The 5,644-nt window shown below is 36.0% G+C and overlaps 1 pseudogene; it reads left to right on the top strand.

Moving 5' to 3' along the window:
- Positions 1 to 556: 556 nt before the first annotated feature.
- LOC138835919 (14-3-3 protein zeta/delta pseudogene) lies at positions 557 to 5,210 on the top strand (annotated as a pseudogene).
- Positions 5,211 to 5,644: the final 434 nt, after the last annotated feature.

Below are 5,644 nucleotides of genomic sequence, written 5' to 3'. Positions count from 1 at the left end.
GAAACTCTGTATGAAGGTATCTCTATACCAATAGCTCTTTTTTCCCATTTCTCAAGACTTTAGACAGAAACTTGAGCATGTCCCAACTGTTCAAAATTGTGAATCTCTTGGCTCTGAGTGACACTTGGAGTAGAAGGCAAGATTTTGTTCATCATATCATCATGGTGTGAGGCCATCCTAGAATGTGCACATTGAACACCTGGCACCATACACACTGCCATAGGCCGTACTGTTTCAACAAATAAATCCCACAATCACAAGTTATTATAATGCTGCATATGAAATCATTTTAAAATGACAAAAATGAGAAGCAAGCAAAATGTACTTTAACTGATTGTGAACTTTTCAGGGAGATTTAAGGATATTGGTGACATGGAAAAATAATAAAATTGGATGTGCAGAAGCCCCATGGCTGCAAAGTTGCTAGAGCCTGTGAGCTGTGAGATCCAGGGACAAAATCTCAGCCTCACCCCTGCTTATGCCACCAAGACGTCCTAGAGACCAATGACTCCCTGTCTTTCCTCCACCACCTATTCAGGACACAGAACATCCAGTCATGGATAGAAATGAGATGGTGCTGAGGGCCGAAGTGGCCAAGCAAGCTGAGCAATATGGTGACATGGCAGCCTGCATCAAGTCTGGAAGTGAGCAAGAAGTTGAATTACCTAATGAGGAAAGGAATCAACTCTCAGCTGCTTATTGGAACCCATAGGTCATCTTGGAGGGTAGTTTCAAGTATTGAGCAAAAGACAGAAGGTGCTGAGAAAAAGCAGCAAATCGTGTGAGAACACAGGAAGAATTGAGAACAAGCTAAGAGATATCTGCAATGATATACTGTCTCTTTTGGAAAAGTTCTTGATCCCTAATGCTCCACAAGCAGAGAGCAAAGTCTTTTATTTGAAAATGAAGAAAGACTGCTACCACATCATGTCTGAGGTTGCTGCTGGTGATGACAAGAAAGGAATTGTGAATCAGTCACTCCAAGCATACCAAGAAGTTTTTGAGATCAGCAAAAAGTAAATGCAACCAATGCATCCTATCAGATTGTGTCTGGCCCTTAACTTCTCAGTGTTCTATTATGAAATTCTGAACTCCCCAGAGGAAGTTTCCTTTCTTGAAAAGACAGCTTTTGATGAAGTCATTGCTGAACTTTATACTTTATGTGGGTTATGTTACTTCTATTTTAATTTCTGTATTTCCCATGTGTTTTCTGTTTGCTTGTTTCAGATTAGGAGAGTAGAGCCTGTTAACATTTAGTGAGTTATCCGTTTTTATCATGAGTTGGCCAGTATGACGATGTGGAATTTTTAAACAAGTTATAAATGTTTGGCATGTGCTTTGGTTCATGGTGACTTCACAAGTGCCAGTGTTGAAACTAATTCCATGTCTAAGTGAGGAAATCTTCCTACATATTGGTTTGTACTGGTGGAGAATAAGAGGGAAAATGGTTCCAGTCAAGGTGTAGTTATTGTGGGTATTATAAAGTTTTGGAGCACTGGTGGGGCTGTCACTCAAACAGATATTCCATGGCTTTTCCAAGTTACAATCATGTATTTCTGTGGAAGAGTCTATTTCAGTGAGCACACCTTTGACTACAGCACCAGAAGTTTTCTTTCAGACAAAGTTGTGACCCAATTAACTCTGGATAAGGGCAGAAACGGTTCACATTCCATTATTTGTGAAGTTACTGGTATTTGCTCAAACTATTTTTGCTACACATTTTATTTGTATTTCAATGTTTTAGACAACCTAAAACTGATTTAAAAGTAAAGGTGTAGAAAAAATGAACTGCTTGGTATTGACAATTCATGTATATTCAGCAAAGCCATAAACAAAAATCCGTATGTTTAGGAAATGGAAAGACTTGGAAAAAATTATATTAAGTTATTATATTAAAATTTATATTAAGCCCAAAGAAACTTAGGTCCGATAATTTCCCTTATTTGCAATAACTAGTATATGTCTGAGTCAAGCAGAAAAGGTCAGATAAATTGATGTTAGGGAAATGAACCCTAAGATATGTATTCAAATGTTTTTTTTTTTCCTTCATGTGATTGTTTCTAACACATTTACAATATTATTTCTTTGTTGCTTTGTATGTCCCTCCCCCATGTTATATCCTCTGCTATTTGAGATTGGTATAATTTGTGGAGGGGAAGGGAAAAAACAAATAGTTTAAATAGGGATATTGGTGGATCCATTGCAACAATGAGATGTTATGTGGAAGAAGTTAGGTGGAAAAATGAACTTTACAACTTTGGTAGGGGGAGAGCAGGATTGGGTTGAGGGGCGGGGGGAGGATGGGAAGGGATGGGAAGGGGAAACAAAAGAGGAGGCTACAATGCTTGATAAGAAATGTACTCCTTATCTTGCCCATGTAATTGAACCCCTCTGTACGGTATTTTCACAATAAAAAAAATCCTATGTATTTAACTTGATTTTAGATTCTTTTTCCTTCTGTGATTTTTTTCTTTTTTGCTATGTGCCTCAAACACATGTGTTGTTAAAAAAAAAAACCAAGATTAAAGGGAAATAATATGATGGCCTTCTTTGTTTAATGTCTTTTGAAATTTTCATGAACAATCCAAGCATAATTTTTAAGAACACATGTATTAAGTTCATTTAAGTGGAATAAAACATTTTTGAATGGACTTTTCAACTACTTTCTCTATTATTTTTCATGTAAATCATTCTTTTGAGTTTGAATCTCCTCTAAGGAAATTGTACATTATTAGAACATTGTTCATTAGTCCCTTTTGGCAGGGAATAGGCTTTTACCGAGTTAAAGTACAAAGTTTATCATAACAAAAAAATTACTTATGTAACTACCAAACACCTCCCATATTCCCCATTCTCCTCGCACCTCAAAAACAAAAGTGTTTTTTTTTTCTCCTTTGAGGAGTGGAAAATTGGCCATTGAATAGCATTAACTGTAAATTCTATGCTTCCTAATCAGTTTTGGTTTTTCAGAACTTCTTGGTACAGTTTGCCTTCGATTTTTATCATTCTGTTTGTCAGGTACATAAGATTTCCTTCTTTTTTTAGCCTTCTGCCTTGTCACTTTTCTTGGTGGCTGTGTACTTTGGAAATGGAAACATGATCTTTCTGGCTCTACATACTCTCTAAGATCCTTTGGTCCTTTGCTTGCATACTATAAACTATTTCCAACATCCTCTACTGCAGCACATCTTACCTTACTTGATGAGATTGTGTATATCTTATAAACTCTATCCCAAATGGTCTGTCTGTCATTTTTGTCATTAAATGTTTCTTCTCCCAATAATGATGAGGCTGTTAAACCTAAATATCATCCTACAGAATATTTCCTTGGTACTTAACAAAAAACAGCGAACAAAAATGCCATTTGAAAAGGTACAGTTGTTTTTTCTTATAAAATGTAAGATCCTCTAGAGCAGGGGCAATATTTTCTGTATGTTCTATTGTGCCTAGTACAATATAAATGCTCAATAAATACTGATGGTTTGAGGCAAGAAAAAAAATCTTCCTTCTTTATTTGAAATACCAGCTAAACCAATTACTATTCTTGAGTTTGATATTGCTTTAAAATAAAAGTTTGCAGTTATGTTGAAGATAGTCAGACATAGAAACATACATTTATATTTATTTATATAAACACACACATTTATTGCTTTGGTGTAAGCAGTAAGATTACATTTACCTAACTTAAAATATAAAATCAATGCTATATATAAATCAGTACAAACTCACCCAGTCAATTGAATCCACCCAGATTCCTTCATAAAACCCGTAAACTTATCAGATCTTTTGCACAAGTGTTAGCCCTTCTAACTAAGCTCATCTCAGAAGAAGCCATGATGGAAAAGAACCCAAGAGCGATATCAGGCACATAAAAGAGGTTAGATCTATTTTCAAAGAAGGGATATCAGTAAAATTATTAAATTATTTGGGATTGAAAACCAAAGAAATGAAGATCTCTACAAAGAAGGGGACTAAAAAGAAAGGAATTTAGTTCAGTCATAAACTGAAAACACAGTTCACCTTGATAGGAATAGCTTCTCTGACATATCAGCACTGTCAGTAGTTATTCCTAGTTCCACATTTGGTATTTGGGCTTCTCTCTGAAAAACATGGGGAGGTTATTTATGTAACAAAATAATCTCTTTTACTTCACTATCTATGCAGTGAGTGTTAATAGTTTTCCAAAGGACCTTTTGTGGTCACTAGGCCCCAGATGTAATATAAATAACAAGACTGATGTTCTTATAGGTAATCAAACTGAGTTCCATCCATTTGTAGGGTCTCAAGTAAGTTAGGAAGGAGAGAAATTAGAGAGGCCATTGCATTAAGAAAGTAACAACTAACACATTGAAAATATGCTTGTAGGGTCTTTTTTCAATTTTTAGCCTTTCCCTATAAAATTGTGTTAAGTCATAGGACGATGAGAATTTTTCAATTACAAAAATCATTTAGAGGCATGGACCTATTTTTGGTAAAGAAATAATGCATTTGTAGGACTGGAATTGAAAAAAAATGAAAGGAATTGGGGTAATAATGGAGCTTCCTGTTTTTAATTCCTCTTGCAGGACTTGAGAGCTTGAATGATCCTCCCTACTCAGGCTTAGAAGTTGCTGGACTACAGTTGTATCACTGGGCCTAGAAAGATTAGGCCTACACATTTATTTTGAGAAGAGCTGCTAGGGAGCTTAGGAAGTTAGGAATTCTCTGGTGATGCTGCATTATCAGTAAAGGAACTGTGTTGTCCCAAATGATGCCTGAGAATTCCTGACTGTGGCAAATGCCAGAGGTCAGGACACAAGCCTGGTTTCTAGAAGTAGCCCTGACTCTTCCCACACTCAGGACCTGGGATAACAAAGATTTATTCCAAAGTCTAATGGGTAACACATGGGAAGACAATATGACTTAGCTTAGAGTGATTGAGAGGAACTTTTAGGATCATAGAAGAGGGAGGAATTCACACTGGAATAGGGCATGCAAACAGAAAGACAAAAACACACTGGTTTGGCCCAAGCCATCAAGCTTCACAGAGACTCATCCTTCACTTCACACTTGCACCTCACCCACATTCCCCCGATCTCCCCAATCCATCATCAGTTTGAACAGTAATGGTGGTGAGGTGCCTTCTCTAAGACCACTCCTCCCACCCACAGGATTTTTTTCACTATTTAGCTGAACAAATTTTTAAAGAAAAGTTAATGGGAACACCATGAGTTGAAGCCACAATAGCAACAATGAACATCAAAGAAAAGTAAAGAACCTTAAAGGAAAGGAAAACTTGGGAAACAGCCAAAATCTACTTAAGATTTCAAAAATGGAATTTGGGCATTTCTGGGAAATTGTTAGATTTTTTTAAAAATTTAATTGGTGCAAGGATTTTGCTGTATATATAGCAATTTCTGTTACTTTATTGCAGTGTATACATTAATCATGAAAAATGATCCAAGAATCCGTTTAGTGCCTGCCAATACCTTTTTATATTGAACAGGGAGCTATTCCAAAATGTAAAGAAATCAGATATAATTTACATTCAACAGAACTTATCTTTTAAACAGAAACAGAAAGAAAAGTTTCATAACCTCTGCTACATTAGTAGATCTAAGAATTAAAAAGCCAACTTATTTCATGCTTCCAATACTTGTCCATT

Source organism: Dipodomys merriami, unplaced genomic scaffold (assembly GCF_024711535.1).
Source record: "Dipodomys merriami isolate MVZ:Mamm:240054 unplaced genomic scaffold, mDipMer1.0.p SCAF_2409, whole genome shotgun sequence".
NCBI lineage: Eukaryota > Metazoa > Chordata > Mammalia > Rodentia > Heteromyidae > Dipodomys > Dipodomys merriami.
This window is presented reverse-complemented; position numbering and strand designations above follow the sequence as displayed.